Below are 18962 nucleotides of genomic sequence, written 5' to 3' on the forward strand. Positions count from 1 at the left end.
TGTGCAAATTCTGGACCTTGAACTTGTGGCTTTGATAAATTAAAAAGAAAAAGACCTACCAACGGGGCAGGGATTTATTTATCCAACTTATCTACATCAAAGTCAACTTTCTTCAAAGGGTTAGATTCCACATCATGGTTCTCTTCATTTCATGATGGCGGTCATTGTACCTCGACCTGGATAGCCTCCATCCACACGTAGGCTGTGGTTTACGTGTCTGTCTGTGACTTATTCACAGAAGACAAATTAGGTCACCACAAAACAAAAAAACAAAAGCCTACAGAAACAAAATGGTCTATACAAATAAAGTTTTTTATGCCCTCGTTGGTGGCTCATTCAATAGTCAATTCTAAACAATAAAGGACTCAGACAGTGCTGAAGATGATATGATACAGTGCAATTTTACAAATACAAATAATTATTAATTTTCCTTTCTACTCCTATCAGTAAAAAAAAATAAGGCCTTATTTTTTTCACTGATATATTTTAATTAAAATATCTATATGGACCTTTCTTTTAGGAAATCATTCCGGGAGATTATTACATGTGGAAAGATATTTCTTATATTAGATTTGAAAATAACAGACCAAATGCAGTTAAAAAAAGATATAGGATGCAAATTTTATGTCATCAGATATAATTAGTTTCACCACATTTTTAAGACACTTTGCTAATACATTGGATTAGTATCCCCAGATGTAATAGTTCCTTTTTTTTGCTCCCTACTCATGGGTGTAAGGATATATTTCATAGCTCTTTCCCAAGCATATATTCATAATAACTCAAAAGAACACAGAATCAATTATAACCTGGTTGCCACCCTTTTCCAGAATCCTAATATAAAACTTGTTTCTTAAACAGTGCCTCAAATTAACAATCTATTCAATAGGATTGTAAGCTCTTATTTTGGGGATCAGGGGGGTAGCCCTTGTTGAAATGAAAAATGGGAAACTCTTGCTTCAGAGATAGGAACAAATAATATGTGAAAACATTCAAGGAGGTTTAAAGTTATTAAAATGGCAGATCTACTGGGAACAGAAAGCGCCGTATGTCATGGAAGAAACGAAGGAAAAGGGAGACAGGAAGCATTGTCTGGCCTTTTCGATCCTGCGTTTTAAAACAAAACAAAACAAAACCTTCGGGAAGAATTGGAAGGGAGCCAACCTAATGCCGTTATTTCATAGAGCTTAGGGACACACCAGGAAATTAGAGGCCAGTTAGTTTAACTTCACTTGTGGGGAAAGTATTAAAAACTGCTGCAGGAGATCAAGTGAAAGGATACTTAGAAAAGCACAGCTTGATGAAGGCAAGCCCGGCCAACATGGTTTTCGGAAAGGGAAGGTCATGTCTTCGGAACTTGTTGAAATTCTTTAAAGCTATTATGGCCCAGTACAGCCTTCAAAGAACACAGTGCGGCCCAGGACCTGTGTGTCTCTTCCGTTCCACGTCAGTCCTTTAGGGATGCTTGCAGGACATGGCCCTCATCAGGACCTCAGCACTCCAGGATCAGAAAACCACTATCAAAATAGCAGAAAATAACCTCGGATGGAACATTTTGAAAGCTGGAACCAATTAATACAACCTGATATTTATAAACGTAAAATAATGACTTGGAACAAAATTTAGGAATATAGAGCTATAACAGAGAAGTACTACATTGGGACTATAAAAACAATCTAGAAGTTACTGTGCCAAAAGCTGGGCTTCGGAGGCATTTCTCACCCACAGAAGGGATGATTCGAAATCAGAGCGGTAGGAACAGTTACCGGGGAAAGGGTTATGAAGACTTGCAACCGAACGCATTTTGTCAAGATGGGAAAAAGAGCAGTCAGATGTGTTACCCCCTGAGCCTCCACGGTTCTGAAGGAGGAGGACAGAGCAGCCCGGCAGAGAAAGTCAAGTCCAGGCTAGTCACTGAGCAGAAGATGAGGGTTCTATTGTTTTAGGTATGGCTTCCCGGGGCAGAGGCATGTTTGCCTCTCAGAGTTCTGTTCTCAAAGAAAAGCACAACTCAAGCAAAGGCATTCCAAAACATCCAGCTACCTCCCTAGGCCTTTCCCATCCCGGGGCACGGGCAGCTGGCCAGCCTGTGTGGCCGGTAGTGAACGTCTAGGAGGAGGGGCGTCCAAAACTGAGGAGCTTGGGATTCAGCAGCAGCAAACACACATCACGCAAGGACTGGGGAGCTGGCGAAGACACTGGGTCACTGGGAGAACCACTGGGTGAGGCAAGAAGCTCCTCAAGAATTCCAGGACACAAACCAGTGCAGGAGCAGCCACAAGAATGAAGCAAGTTTCAGCTAAGGGAGAGCAGCCATCACAGCCTTGGCCGCGGGGGGTCCTGGAGCCTGTGTAACGCTCTGCACTTCACGTCCGCCATGATTGGAAGGATGTCAGGGAAGGAATCAGGAAGACCGTATCATACTATTCCTGTATTTAAGACTGTGAATAACTCACCTTTGTATATAGTAATAATAATCGTCCCCACTGATGGAACACTTAGTTTATTCTGAGTCTTGTGCCCTGGCTATATAATAGCCAATTATTAGCCAACCCTATCTTCTTAACAACCTGCCAGGAGATACTTACAAGTAGTGAAAGTGGAGCTCAGACAACGTAAATAACTAGTTGACTCAGAAGCCTCCGTTCCTTCTGCTGGCATCACACAAAAAAATGAAGATAACGTAGTTTAGATTCTGCGAGTGGTTGGGGTGGTTTAACATTCCTTAAAGACAAGCTCTTGTTAGTAATTAGAATTAAGCTTTTTTAAACCTCTTGGTAATTCTGTGATGTTTCCCGACTACTGAGAAAAAGAAAAGAAAAGAAAGGATATCTGTGGATGATTATGCCATCAAATGATTTTAGTCGTTTTTCTTGAGCCACGCGCATGAGTGGCTTCTGCCCAAATGTTTTGATCAATAGGAATTTTTAATTCTTACAGTTAAGGTGTAAATGGTTAAGGTGACTGAATCTTTTCTTTGGGGGAAGGAAGAGAGAAAGATGAGAAATGCGAGGGAATTTAATACGTATTCACCAGAGATGGAGGTGTGGGAAGAGACCTGTCTGAAATCCTACGCTAATCAGTGGGTGCTGAATTCATCTCCAGAATGCCTTCTGCTAGTTTGGTGAGACATATACCAAGTGGTTACATGCACTGCTCCAAATCAGACGCTTGGGCTTTTACCCTCATCCTACTACTTCTTACCTATGTAATCTCGGACAACTTACATAACTGCTCTTGGAAAAGTCAGCATTGATGATAGTATCTACCCCATAAAGCTGTAGTGATGATTGAATGAAAAAGTAAATGTGAAACACTTAGCATGGTACCCGTTGTACTACAGAGTAAGCATCCAGTTAACTTTACCTGTCATTAATGATAATTATTAATATTAATAATTGAATAATTACAATTAAAATAGCGATAATATTATTTTTTAAATTTCTGTTCACAGTCATGGTGAATGGAAGCATGAAAGAACTAGAAACATCTATGAGCAGGGTTTTTTTCATTGGTAATTTTTCATTGTGGAAAAAAACATAACATAAAACTTACCATCTTAACTATTTCTAAGTGTTCAGTTCATAGTGCTAAATCTATTCATATCATTGTGCAACCAATCTCCATAACTTTTTCATCTTATAGAACTGAAACTTTATATTGGAAAACAACTCTCCCTTCTCTCCTCCCCCTAGCCCCTTGCAACCATCATTCTGTCTGTCTCTATGAGTTTAACTACTCGAGGCTCTCATGTAAATGAAATTATACTGTATTTGTCTTTTTGTGACTCACTTATTTCACTCAGCATAATGTCTTCAAGGTTGTAACATGTGTCAGAATTTCCTTCCTTTTCAAGGCTGAATACTACTCATTGCATGAGTACACTACATACAACAGTATTCCATGACACGTACAGACCACATTTCGTTCATGCATTCAGTCACTGATGGCCACTCCGGTTGCTTCCATCGCCTGACTTTGTGAATAATGGTGCCATGAACACGGGTGGGCACATTAGGAGCAGGTTTTTCACTAAGTGGAATATAATTGATGAAAGATAAGCTAACAGTTAAGTGAGTGAGGGAAGAAAAAGAAAAGGTGCGTCAGCTGTCAATGGTATTTGGACTATTCCATTATACTGGTCTTCATGCCCATGGTAGAGACTACTATACAGTCTTCTTATTTGGTGTGTCATGCAATGGGTAAATATGACCACACACACTAAGTAATACACAGTAGTAGTAACCATTTCTAGCATAATTATAATAGTAAAATCTCACATTTGGGCAAAAAGAGAGATTTCACAACCACTCTCTCATGACATCTTTACACTCTCATGTGAGCTGGGCAGAATAGCTGGTAATCTCTCTGTAGTGTAAATGGGGAAATGGAAACCTAGCACCCTCCAATGATTGGTTCGCAGTCACCAGCCAGAGTGGAAATCAGTGTCAGTTCTCCTAACTCAATCCAGGGCGGGCGCTACATTTCAGAAGGCAGGTCTCATTCATTCAAAAGTCGGTCTTCTCCATCTATTCCTTCCCCAGGAGATCATTTTAGAGGGTTTATGGATTAAAAAAAAGTATTTCATTAAATATATATTTATTTTAATGTATATTAAAAAATAAAACTTGAATATTAAGTTGCATTTTCTCCAAATGTGTGGCTTAGGCTAGAGCTAAATTATATTTTAAAACTTGGTTTGCAGTCAGTTTAGAGAAAAACATTAGGTTCATAGTATAGGTGGTACACAGCTTTGGCGAAATCATCAAGTGATACTCAGTCACTAAGGTTTAGGAAATGCTTCATTTCCATGTGTTCCACACATATTTCCAGTGTCTATTATGTACCAAATCTATGGTCGAGTTTATCTTGGTGAATAAAATAGATTTCCTGCTCTCACAGAGTCTGTATTTGAATGGGAAAGGCAGGCATTAAGGAAAAATTAAATATGCAAATCTACATAAAATTATGAAATTGGGATAATGGTTTTAAATCAGAGAGAATTACAGTGGAAAATACTTTAGACTAAGTGTTTGAAGATGAACTGAAAGATAAAATGAGCCAACTTAAAAAAAAAAAAAACATGGGGAAGATATTCAGGCAGAGGTAACGTACAAAGATGAGGCAAGAAAAGAAAGATGTCATCCTGTTAAAAGAATGGAAAAGCCCCGTGTGCCGGCAACATAGAGAGAAAGGTGGGCAGAGGCTTGATCTGCGGGGATGGGTAAATCTTTGTTAAGAAAGAGTTTGCATTTTCACTTCATGGGAAATGGGCAACCATAAAGGGTTTTAAAACATAGAGGGACACAATCTGAGTTCTTTTTAAAAATATTTTCTTGCTGCTGAGTGAAGAATAAGTTGGGATACGGGTGAGCATGGAAGTGAGGAGACCAATGAGGAGGACAGGAGTATCCAGGTAGAGACAGAGCAGAAAGGTTCAAAGTATATTTAGGATGCTAATGGAAGATGTGAGGGGTGAGGGAGAGCAGAAGGTGTCGGGGGCACTCCAAAGTTCTGGCTGAGAAACGGAGTGAAAATATCTTAAGATACAGAGAAACATGGGGATGAAATTTGGGGGAAGTTGGGAAGTATATGCATAGTTTGAGAGAGGTTAAATTTGACATCTGAGAGATACCTGAGAGGAGATATCATAAAGGAAGTCAGATTTTTTTTTTTTAGTCTGTTTCATTTGTTTTGTGTCCTGTGTGCCTAGCTCAGTTGTTGGTACCTCGTAAGTATGGAAGAGGTGTTTGTTGTCTGAAAGAAGTAACTTATTAAGGAAGGACTAGTGAGAGTTACTGGTAACGACCACAAGCCATAGACAGTGGACCATTTCAACAATAGTAGTTCAATACCGTGTTTCCCCAAAAATAAGACCAGGTCTTACATAAAGGTTTGTTCCAAAAGACACATTAGGGTTTATGTTCAGGGAATCATGCCAGGGCTTATTTTCCGGTTAGATCTTATTTTCGGGGAAACACAGTAGTACTTCCTGGGTACTTGTAGTTTCGGTCCCTTCCATTTTCCTCTGTTGGTTCCATATTCTATACAGTGGTTTTCTCACTGTAGGTGAAAACCCATTGATTTATGAAGAAATTTAGTTGGCTGTAGCTATATGTATATGTGTGATCTGTGATGTAAACTTTTGTTGTTGTTGTTGCTATAAATATAGGTCCAAAAGAGTTTGAAAAACCAATGCCCCAGAATCCTCTAAACCTATTTTGTGTTACCTTCCCTTCGCATTCGCCTCTCTTTCAGTCTCTCATCCAACCCTGGGCTAAGGGATCAAGTAGATACTCATCCCAGCCTGCTCTTCACTCAGCAGATACTCACTGAGTTTCTCTTATACACTGGATAAGGGGTACAAAGTTGAGTTAGACCTGGTCTCTGCCCTCAAGAGCTCACAGTCAATAATTTTATAAACAGTATGTTTGTTTCTTGCTATTTCATGACATTTTAATGCCTTATAGCAGTTGTATATTTAATTCCCCATTATAATTGAGTCTGTTCTTCATTGAGCCCTGTGACTGACCTCACTTATTTTTCACAACTTTGAGCCAGAAGGGTAATGGTCCCCAGACAGGGTATGTTGGAAAGAGAGTGGGAGGGGAAGAATACTCACCAAAATAGTCAAGATGCAGCAGAGATATGGAAGGCCTTGTTTCCTTAGAGGGAGAGAAAGTATAGCTGAAATTGAAATATGGTAACAATTTTCCTGCTTCTACATGTTTTTAATGTGACCTCTATTCCTGAAATCCTAACTCTTTCCTCAATCTTTGCTTGCGAGGAAGGGAAGAAGAAATACCGAACTAAACGTAGAAGAATTAACTATTACAGAAAGATTTGTTTATATTTATTGAAAAGTTACTATGCATATTGAATACTCACTGAATATTAATTTGGATGAATGAATTTCAGATAGAAGTTTATGTGTGGAAATCTGTCCCTTCTTCTATTTCACAAACATGACTGAGAAAACAAAAAACAAACAAAAACTCCTTGAACCTTTTAAAATAGCATGATGAAGTAAGCGACTAAAATATGGTCTCTGTAGTGCTTCAAAAAATATATAAAAATATGCTCTTACAAGTTTAGTAGTTTGAAACATGGGAAACCAAGCCGACAAAAATTCTTCCCCAGAAAAAGTGAAATTGCTCAATAACCCCTTCCTTGAACATTTCGTATTTCAAGTTCATAATGATTTGGATTGCAGTGCTCAGAACCATTTGAAACCTCTAGAAAACTCTGGTGGTGAGCAAGGCCAGCAACATGCTGTGTGTGTCCCCAAACCACACCATGGACATCCTTGTTCTAGAAACTAACAAAAGTGTATCGTCATCCTCATTTGCCTTTATCAAGAATTTTTATGAAAACCACAGACTCACTCCAGCTCACTCACTCATTAGGAAATCTTTAATTCCATTATTTCTTCATCAGAAGGAACATGTAAGTATTGTAGTGTTCTCACGTCTTATAATATTACCCTTTCGTTTATGCCTGGAGCTTCAGAGAAACAGAACAGCCTAATAACATTGTCATAGGCCAGCACTGCTGTGTCCCGTGTCCCTTAGGAGGAGATAGTCTTGTATTACATTCTCAAAGATTCATTTTAGGAATATGACTGAGGAAAAAAAAAGAGGATAGATCCTATCTGAATCTAATGCAAGGGGCTAATATATTACTTTTTATAACTAATAAAACTTCAAGGACTGACAGCAAATTTCTGATTTGCTTTTCCCCCAGTAAAATATCTGCTTTGAATTATCCAGCAAGAATTCTTCTTCCTGCCAACTTGTTTCAATTCCCTGTGCAAAACCGTCCACGCAACATTGTCAGGAGTTTCCTATGGAGGTTCCTTTCAGATTCTTCAATCATTGAAGTAATACACCCACCCACACACGTTTCCCCGTTTTTTAGGGCAGGCAAAGGAAAATGGATTGGGTCTGTAAGATTTGTGTATGGTGCTTTCCCTTCCTTTTCCGCTAGCCTAGACAAGTATTAGTCATCAGATGGGGGCAGAGCTTTGGTGTCTCACCCAGGGCTAGTGTCCCTTTGTCTGTACAGCAGGCCTGCCCGGCGGCGTGGAGGTGGAGCCGCAGTCGCCTAGAGAGGAGATTTAGGAGGTGCTGGAAACCCTGCCTGTCCAAAAATAGCCCCCCGCACCCCGCCTACTGGGTTCAGGCACAGCGTCCATAAAACCCTGCTTTACATGAAATGAAACTGCGTTTCAGAATGTTAACCCGTTATCCTCTCCGCATGCATTTATGTATCAGAGGTAAATGCTGAACCTTGAGGGGGTCTCCCTGGGGATAGGGAGAGTACAGGGAGGGGTTCTCAAGGCTGAAGGGGATGATGCCAGTGGCAGGCAGCGGTCCTGATAACCACGAGTTGAGTTTCTTGGAACTGAACCTCTTCCATGTTCATTCATTGCATCTTTTTTTAGATCAGTATTTTATGGAACGTGACATTTCTCAAACAGGCAGTGCTCTTCGCTGTCGCCCTTAAAGAAAACAAGAATAACAACAACTCACATTTCAAAGAAGCTTTCTAGAACACAGAACACTTTCGCATGCAATGTCAGATTTGATCCCCACCACAGCCTTGTGCGGCCAACTTGACCTCTCACTGTTGTCACGTAGCAAAGGAGGATAGCCCCAAAGAGGTTCGCTGCTTGCCCACCTCCGGCAGCTAATAGTGGCCGAGCCTCACGTGGGAACCCAGGCCTTCTGACTCCAAATTCAAGGTTCACTCTGACTTCACGCTCTAGGAGATACAGTCCTTACAGTCTAGGAGCTGACAGTGAAACTGAGCCTGCTTAGCAATTTATCTAAACAAAAGAGCACGTTCCGGGAGTCTCCTCTGGTGGTATTACTGAGGCCGTGTATGCCTTGTCTTCAAGTTTCTAAAAGAATTTGCCAAACACAAGCTTCTGTGGGCACACGTTTTATTTGGCTTCAGAAATTTGAGGTTGGTTTAATCAGTCATTCCCCAGGCCAAAAAAAAAAAAAAAAAATCCACTTAGATTACTGACCACTTTGCACAAAGTGTAAAATACAACAACAATCAACCCACATTTGATGGGAAAAGTAAAAACAATGACTTGGCAGAAAATAACTAAGAATGTTCTGTAGAAGCCCTTGGGAGCTGCCGATATTTGGAGAGTAGGTAGAAAGTGGGGATAGAGCCTTATCCGGGATGAAGAATTGGCCGTGCAGTCCAGGATTTCTCTGTCAGAGAAATCATCCTTGCTTCCTGCCTGAACACACACACTTCCTCCATTGCTTCTGCCATTCCAACGAGCCCCAGTTCTATAGCAACTCTCCCTCACTCTTCCCTTTTTAGCCTTTAGTTCACTTTATACTCCTTCTTCTGCAAGCTCACTGAGTTGAATAGAATTATGTAAAATTTAGACTTAGATGGTTTCACTTATCAGCCAAATAGCCCTGTTCAAATGCCATTTCTTTTATGAAATCTTCCTGGAATTCCCCAGACACAGTTCATCCTGTTGTGTTCTGTTGTGGTGGTTTGTTTGTGCCGACTCCCCCCACTTCATGGTGACTGGCACATGCATCAGAGGCCATGTGTCCTTTGTCACTAGGCCCCAAGGCTCTAGGGTAGCAGTCCCAAGCTGTTGTGATCGCGTATCCCCACAGTTAAAGAAAAAGTGAGCTTTTATTCCGTGTACGTTGTGTGTGTACACAGATAAAAGTGCACAGGAATACAAATGTATTACAAATACTACAGAACGTCCTCAAAAATAAAAATGAAAAAGGATGAAATAAAGATAAATAGGACTGACAATTAAGTTCGAGAACTTGAGACACCGATGTTGCTAACCTTTTTTTGATCTCAGAGGGATTATTCATTATGAAATTGTACCAACTAGACAGTTAACCAAGTTTACTATTTGGAGGTACTGAAAAGGCTGAGTGAAAAAGTTACACGACCTGAACTTTTCACCAACAATTCATGGCTCTTGCATCACGACAATGCACCAGCTCACACGGCACTGTCTGTGGGGGAGTTTTTAGCCAGTAAACAAATAACTGTATTGGAACACCCTCCCTACTTGATCTGGCCCTCAACGACTTCTTTCTTTACCCAAAGATAAAGGAAATATTGAAAGGAAGACATTTTGATGACATTCAGGACATCAAGGGTAATATGACAACAGCTCTGGTGGCCATTCCAGAGAGTTCTAAAATTGCTTTGAAGGGTGGACTAGGCGCTGGCGTCAGTGCATAACTTCCCGAGGGGAGGACTTCGAGGGTGACTATAGTGATATTCAGCAATGAGGCATGTAGCCCTTTTTATAGGATGAGTTCGCGACCTGGTATAATCAGAAGTTCTAATATTCTCCCCCCTCCAGGTGGATAGTCCTATGCATGCCAGAGCTGCATTTAAAGATCAAAGCCACTGATTTCGGAACAAAATAAATGCTTCTGAAGTGGGCAAAAGAATGAATGGACCATTTCCTACACGTGGAGTCTTTCTGGCACACTCAGCACTTGCGATGACACCAGTCACTTTTTTCATTGGCAAGCTGGCGCCATTTGCTTTCCCATCCTTTGCACACACTGGCTTGGTGGGAGTGAGGGCAGGCTGGATGTGGGCTCACCTGCTGGTAGCAGAGTGCCCTTGAAAAGAGTCGGCCCACACAGTGTTTGTGAAGGTCTGTGTGATTTGCACACTAGTTCTCTCATGCAGCACGTATTTCATTGGCTGTTTACCACATGCTAATCACAAAGTTAAATCCAGCCTAGAGCCTGGAAGACTGATAAGGAAATGAATAACTCTCCCACCACAGGAAAACCAGGAATTGTAAAAGGTACAGTGAGCGCACAGAGCCATGCCTAAATTTTTCTAAAGTTTGGAGGGAAAGGTTTTAGGAACACGGGAGGGGGGGTCTAGGCAAAGGACTCAGTCTGTGCAAAATCAGGCAGACATACGATGGCACGGTAGGACCAGGGAACCTCCACCTGGTGGGGATCCCCAATGTGTAGGCGGGAAAGTGGAAGGAACAGCCAGGAGCGAGGCTGCACAGGGCCGTCGGGGCCAGGTCACAAAGGGCGCAGCGTGCCCTGCTAAGGAGTGAACAGTTTGGTCCTTTGGGTGTGGGGGTCACTAAGGAATTCAGAGCTGGAACGTGATGTGAGTGGTACCCCTGTCAGAGTCTGTGTGCAAGAAGAATTCTGTGGGCAGGTGGAGGGGTGGCACTGTTCAGAATAGTTCATTTTAGCTGTTTTATTTAAAACACAATACATATTCATTGTAGAAAATTTGGAAAATAGAGAAAGAGCATAGCCTATAGAGTAGTAGAAACTTAAGTATCTGTGAAGTATTCCACCATTCAGAGATGCATGCTTCTTTTTAAGAAATCATTTTATACGAGGTCAGACAATTAAGTTCATGAACTCTATCCTAGAAAAAGTGCTACATACCTCATTGCTGAATATCACTACAGTCACCTGTGAAGTCCTCCCCTTGGGAAGCTATGCACCAATGCCAGCACCTAGTCCACCCTTCAAAGCAATTTTAGAACTCTCTGGAATGGCCACCAGAGCTGTTGTCATATTACCCTTGATGTCCTGAATGTCATCAAAATGTCTTCCTTTCAATATTTCCTTTATCTTCGGGTAAAGAAAGAAGTCAATGGGAGCCAGATCAGGTGAGTAGGGAGGGTGTTCCAATACAGTTATTTGTTTACTGGCTAAAGGCTTCTTCAAAGACAGTGCCTGTGAGCTGGTACATTGTCGTGATGCAAGAGCCATGAATTGTTGGCGAAAAGTTAAGGTCGTCTAACTTTTCCACGCAGCCCTTTCAGCACTTCCAAATAGTAAACTTGGTTAGCTGTTTGTCCAGTTGGTACAAATTCATAATGAATAATCCCTCTGATATCAAAAAAGTTTAGCAACATCATTGCAACAAGTTTGCGATCGTATATGCTTTCTATCACATCTTTTTCGCATGAGTTAACTTTTTTCTAAATCCATATTCAATTTCTGTGTAATAAAAGGCATGTCTCTATTTAATAATTCATTTAATCACTCCCCCTTTTGCTAAATTTAGACTGTTTACCAATAGTTATGACCCTGATTGTTTCCTCATGAAAAATTTCAAGAAGTGGAATTACTGAGTCAAAGTATATAAATCTTTTTAAAGCTCTTGACACATATTTTCAAAATACATTCAAGGCAATTTGTGCCAATTTGCATCCCTTCTACCAATTCCAATTAACCACGCCCTCTGCAACTTGGTATTTCTGATCTTAGTCAATGTGATAAGCAAAACTTATAAGGTGGAACATTTTATCATATTTTTATTGGCTGTGTTTCATGAGTATGGAATTGATTAAAATGAAATGATTAAGTAATTTTGTTTTCAGATTTCTTCTGATAATGGGAGGGGACCTTCTATTGTCTAAATTCAGAACTGGGAATATTTGCTCTAAGTGATTTCAAACAGATTTTAGGTGATATGAGGGATACAGAACCAAAGCAGCCCGTCATCCAGCCCTGTAGAGGTTCAAGGAGAACTGCAGGAGAAGGACACATGTGGGCCCTCGATGGAAATGTGACAAGGGCCAGGGCTGTGGGACCCGGAAGAGGGATCTCAGATCAGGAAGTCCGGGAAGAGTGGATGCCGGCGGCTTCTTGGCGTGAGCCCTTCAGTTCTAACCTCCTCTTGCCTCCTTGCGACAGTGGCCCTCAAAGTGGAACACCTCAGAATCCCCTGGAAATTCACTAAATACGCCCGTTCCAGACCCCAGCCACCGTAATGGGGGTCAGGGGTGTCTTCCACAGAGTTCTGGGGACACACCTTCTGCAGAAGCACCCAGGTACTTCTGAACCTGCCCTTGGAGAAACACAGCCACACCTGCTGCGCTCCCAGGAAGCTCCCTGATGGCTCCGGAGAAGGACCCATCCCTGTGAATCCTCCACCCGGAACCGGACCATGGCCCCACTTATGCTCGCCCCTCCTCACATTCTCTGTTCTCTAGGGTTCATCCATCCATTCCTTTACTTCACTTTCCAGCACTTGTGCTGGGCACTGTTCTAGGTGCTGGACAGACAGAGGCGAACATGAGGTCAAGGGCCCTGCGCCGGGGAGATTTACACCTCCAATCGGAGGGGTTCTGCCAAAGTAACAGGGATCTGGGGCGAGTCAGAAAATGCTTCCCTCCATCTGCTCTTCAAGGCCTGTCCGCGCGCGCGCGTCTCTGTCTGCGGCTGCAGCAAGTTGGAATTCCTCCGCTAACCATGCAGACCTTTAGGGCTAGGAGCGAATGACAAAGCTGGAGGGGAAGGGACAGGGTGTAAGCACTGAAATACACATTCAGGGGTTTTGAGGTTTGCAAGGGTCACCAAGACACCTAGTAAAGCCTGAGTTGTTGCTGCTGCATATGAAGGGTCACCGAAGCTGAATAATGTGCCAAGACTCGCAAGGAGACCTCTGCACATCTGATCCTGTCTCTTGCCTGCTTTAAACTCTCTCTGTCTCATTACTTTCGAGATAAAAATCTAAATTCCTGTAATATGTCACTCAGGCCCCTGGTGGCCTCAGCCCTGCTTACCTCTCAGTGTCAACTTGCCTCCAGTCCCACCCCTCCTGCCACTCTGTCCCCTACTCCACTGCCCGGCGCCCTGTCACTTTCTAGTTTCCCCAATATGCCACTTTCTGGCCTCAGTCCTTCTGCCTGGGATACTGCCCTTCCTCTCTCTTTTCTCTCCTCCCCATTTCACACCCCCTGGCCTCCATCACATCACGGTCACTGTCGTGGATCCTTCAAGGTCACTTGGGAGTGACACCTGCAGGAAGCCGTTGTCTGGATGAGGTGTCCTGGTGTGGGCTCCGCACCCTCGTCACCTCCGTCACTGGGGGGGCCCGGCTACTGTAGTGCACACGTGGCACATTGTAACTGGCCTGCCCCCGACGACAAGCTCATTGTGGGCAGGAGCTGCTGCTTTGGTCTATGACTCCCTAATGCAAGGAGTGTCGTGGGTGCTCTGGAAAAGGCTGATGCGTAAATGACACGGTGGGACCGTCCAAGTGTGGGCCAAGTTCACGTATAATTGAGAATGGCTCCATGTCAGCACTTGGACGGTGAGAAGTGGCCATCTCCGGGATGCGGCCACAAGAGCGAGTCTCTGGGGAAGGGTGACCAATGGGACAGTGCCTCCTCCATTCACTCAGGTTTGATCCAGGCCCACAAGAAATTCCACGTGTGGGTGAGGGACAACGGTCGGGGCTCCAGGTAGTGGGAAAACTTGTAAGCAGGCAGCATGAAACATGGTTCCCGATGGCCATTTGATTTGCTTCATTCTATAATTATTTACTAAGCGTCTACTAGAGTAAGCCCTCAGTTGGTCACCCTAATGTCAATATGTAAATAACCTTTTCCATAGTTCTTAAACTCAAGGATGTTTAAGAATTCCTGGAGTGCTTGTTAAAATTTCACACCCTGTGGGGACAAAGCCCCAAAAAGCAGTCTCCAGGCTCTCGGCCTCCCATAGAAAGGTGCTGGCTCGGGTAGTAAATGGCCATCAACTGTGATCAGATGGCCATCAGCTGTGGCTAGTTGGCCGTCAACTGTAACCCATAAGCCATTGGCCACTAATATAACTGCCGTGGCTACGCTGCAAAAAGAAAATGGGGGCTAGCAAGAAGATGGTGACTGAGCCAGCAAGCGGAGCAGTGAGGGTTGCAGATTGTGTGGCTCCTGCTTCCTGTGTCTCCAACCCAGCCGCCAGCGAGAACATAGTGGTGTGACTCCCCTACCTATGGCCCCGTGAGTGTTGCTTTTTGGCCTCACCACATCCTGCGTTCTTATGTGGGGAGCGGGAGCTGAGACCCCGCCGGCCACCCCGCACGACACACCCCTAGGCCCTCATCTTCAGAGATTGATTGGGAAGATCTGGGGGTAGATCCCAGGCAACCTGTATCTTTAACTGGGGCCCAGGGATTCTGGGGCAAGTGGCCCATAGTGCCTTATGGTTTCCTCTCCCATCCCAAAGATGTGCAGTTCAGTGAATTAGTGTGTCTAAATTGCCCCAGCCTGAGTGAGTTGGGGGGTGGTGTGTACGTGCACCCCCCGATGGATGGAAGGGTGGCCAATCCAGGGTTGGGCCCCACCTGTTACTCTGAACTGGAATAAGCGGGTTGGAAAATCATGATCTGACTTGTTTATATTCATCTTTTGTAAATGTATGTAGAGCTCCCATTTATTTTGGTGTTTAATAGTAGAAGTATTTGGGGGTCTTTATTTAGAAGTTTGGTGGTGTTTTTGTGACCAGAAATATGTCGTGGGAACTGAAGCGTCGTTTATGTCAATTAGCCTGTGGTAAAATCGGTTTCATTACATGTCGTTTAACTTGGAGTTGCAGTTCCCAAGAATCTACCTCACTGCAGGATATTAGCAGAAATAACTTCGGGAAAAAGAGCTTGGTCTAAAAAAAAAAAAAAAAAGAAAAAAAAAAGAAAGAAAGATTGCCATGATACCAGAATCATGTGTTGCCAATCCACACCTAAAGCTAAAACACATCTGAAATGAAAATGCTGTATCATTTTTCCATACATTATCACGTTCAGCTCACGCGCCTTTATATATTTTGCAGGTATACAAAACCCAAAACACTAACAATAAGAGAAAAGGGAAGCTTTGGTTTTCCCTTCCTTGGAAGAGTAATCCCAACAAGGGTTTCTGTGCTTTTTTTGACACGTGCACGCTAGGTGCACAAAATGCACTTCTCCTTTGGGAAATTCATCACATTTCAAATTACACATGTCTGCTAGCCCATAGATCTGTTCTACCTTCCATGTATTTGTTATTGTTGCTTCTGAAACTTCCTTACAGCCCCAAAGAGGTCTTAATCCCTGTCAAATGTTATTATGTTACCGACTTTTATGTAGTCTTGAAAGGGGTTGTTTATTTAGTTTCCGTGACTCCTTGTTACCGCCAAATATTATTTCATCTCAGCCCAGATGTAAGAGGTCCAGTGACCGGAGTTATTTTACAGCCCTGACATTGTGGAGAGACGGGTATCAGCTTAATTATGGACAGCTGAGAATGATCTAGGAGTCACCTGCTCGGGATATTTATCATCATTACCGACTTCTCACCAGGCTGCGGTCTGAGCACTTTCAGAGCGTTCCATTTGCGTTAGACAGACGGTCTGATCTATGTGGAGCCTGCATCTGCAGTCACCTTTCAGCTCATGTAGAGACGGCTTAATACCGCTTGATTATTTTCTTTTCCTCTGCTCAGTGTGAGGAAATGTGTCTTTCTCTTTCCTCCTTTTTGTGTCTCCATTGCCTGCTCTCACTGCTACCCTTATTCTTCCAGCTGTTTTTCCAATGATGCCTCATTGGAAATTATTCATTACTTAAAGAATGTCAATTGCATAGACTAGACATGTAAGGGATCAAGCAATGCAATGACTCTGGTACAATTGACCCTCAGTAAATGCAGAAGGAATGACGGGGGGAAAGAGGGTGGAGGGAGCAGCAAGGCAGACTGTGGAATTGCGGAACACTCTTCATATAATTCCTGTATCTCACATTTCACAAGAAATTAAGACTAGCACACGTCCTCCTTTTCTCCCCTGCCCCTTATACACAGCGCCATAACAAAATACATGTTTGCACCTTCTCTTTTTATCTCTGCTCTCCCTAAATAGATCCTGACTTGTCCTGTTAGAGTAGAGAAAGGGTTAAAGGAAAGGAGAGGCCATGGGTACCACCACCTGATGATAAATTAGGGTGCCGTCCTGCCTGCCCAAGTGCATTTCACTCCATTCCTTTTCTCTTTCCCCTGACCTGGGCTGTAAGGCCTTCAGGATTTCCGGTCCTGCCCTGGATGTGAAGATGAGAACGGTAGGCGTTCATCTTAGTAAGGATGTACCTACCGTGCACGTATCATTCCCGGCACTGAGTCATTTTATGTTCTTCCACTCAATTCTCAGTGCAGTCCGATGAGATGAGAACTGCTCATGTTCACTTTCTGTAGAGCAGCGGTTCTCATCCAGGGACAGTTTTGTCCCCCAGGAACATTCCGCGCTGTCTGGAGATACCTCTGGTCATACACAGCTGTAGAAAGAAGCCAGGGACGCACGAAACACCCTATAACGCGCTGGAAAACCTCCTCCCACAAAGAATTGCCTAGCTCAGAATGTCAATAGTGCCACTGATGAGAAACCCTGCTGTAGAGTAGAAAGCTTAGGTGGGAAGGGCTTCAGCGGCTCGCCCAAGGCTCCCAGTGGCCTCCGAGAAGCCTGGCCTAGAAGGCGCTGGTGCTTTTCCGGTCTGTGGCACATGGTAGTTCCGGCGACATCAGCTGATGTAGCTGCTCCTGCACCAAAGGAGCTGCGATTCCCAGCACCAGTCTTTCCACGTGAGGGCAGCCCCACGTAAGCGGTCCTTCAATCATTTGCAGATCCCTAGCTCGTCCATCCTTTGTACCAAATATGCAGAATAAGGCTCATCTCAAGCAGCCCTTCACATTCAACAGTGAAAGTTTCGTTAACACACATACGCGCGCACACACATTGGGGCAGTCGTTTCTGTGATTTTTTTTAAAAAGGTATAAGCTAATATAAGAGCAGAACGCATAAGCTAATAAAGACGCTACCCCAGCAGTGAACTTTGACGGTGACACATACAGTCACACGGTTTATAAGGTCTGACAATTAGGTTCGTGAACTTGTTGCAACGCTGTGGCTAACCTTTTTTGGTATCAGAGGGATTATTCATTATGAATTTGTACCAACTGGGCAAACAGTTAACCAGGTTTACTATTGGGAAGTGCTGAAAAGGCTGCACTGTGAAAAAGTGAGACGACCTGAACTTTTCGCCAACAATTCATGGCTCTTGCATCACAACAATGTACCAGCTCACACGGCAGTTTTTCTAGGATGAGTTCGTGAACTTAATTGTCCAACCTCGTACATATTTATGTTTATATATGTATAGGACACTGCAGAAGGATACACAAGAATTAGTTAACAGTGATTACATCTGGAAAGAGGGAATAGTGGAGCGGGTTGGGAAAGCATTTGCTTTTCCCTAATCAGTCATGTATTAAGGAAATGAGTTGCCCCAAAGAATGTGACACCAAATGAAGGGAAAGAGGAAGGAAGAGAGGGAGGGAAGAACGGAGGGAGGGAGAGAGGGAAGGAGGGAAAGAGGAAGGAAGTCTGCTCTTATTCTCTGAGGTCTTCACATATCCAAACAACCCTAAGTCATGGACCCAAGAATAATGGGTTAAATATGAAGTCATAATCTGTGCATTATTACAGCTACTATACTACAAACACCATGACCCTCCAAGGAAGGCCCTGAAACCAAACGATTATTTTTAGGAGAACTGGTGGCTATTTGGTGCTCCTGGAGGGAAAGTCTTCCTTCCGCCCATCCCTCTCCCATCACCCCTCCCTTCTCTACCCCAACACAACCACACCTTTTCCTCTCCTCCATCACCTCCTTCCCATGGCCTATTTCAGGCAAGAAAAATGCAGAGCCAAAATGTTGACCCTTCCTCAGAACTCACCTGGATGGAACATGCAGCAAATTAAGCAGGGATTCAAGTTGCCTCCTTGTAGTCACACCAGGGAAAGCAGGCAGCAGGCCTCATGGAAGCCCGTCCTTCCCTTCCTTCCTCCCTTCCTTCCTTCTTTCTTTCCTTTCTTCCTTCTTTCCTTCCATCTATCCATCTACCTACCTACCTGTCTGGCTACCTAGCTGGCTACCTACCTATTTACCTAGTTAGCTAACTATCACATATATATGCATACAAAGATGTGCATGTATGCATACGTGTTTATATATGTATATGCACACATGCACTCACTGGGTTTCCCGTCGTGGGGTAATTCTAAGTGTTAGTCCAGGCAGATGCTGTGCTTACTACGAATGTGGGGGGGACTCACGGAGAGAAGGGCTGGAGGAGGGGAAGGGACAGCAGTGTC

General features: G+C 43.4%; 1 protein-coding gene across 5 annotated transcripts in view; it reads left to right on the top strand.

Annotated features, from left to right (window-relative positions):
• SPAG17 (sperm associated antigen 17) overlaps positions 1-18962 on the top strand; it is a 166552-nt gene that overhangs the window by 26822 nt on the left and 120768 nt on the right. The gene's annotated exons all lie outside the window — the stretch shown is intronic.

This window comes from Rhinolophus hipposideros, assembly GCF_964194185.1.
Source record: "Rhinolophus hipposideros genome assembly, chromosome: 19".
Lineage (NCBI taxonomy): Eukaryota > Metazoa > Chordata > Mammalia > Chiroptera > Rhinolophidae > Rhinolophus > Rhinolophus hipposideros.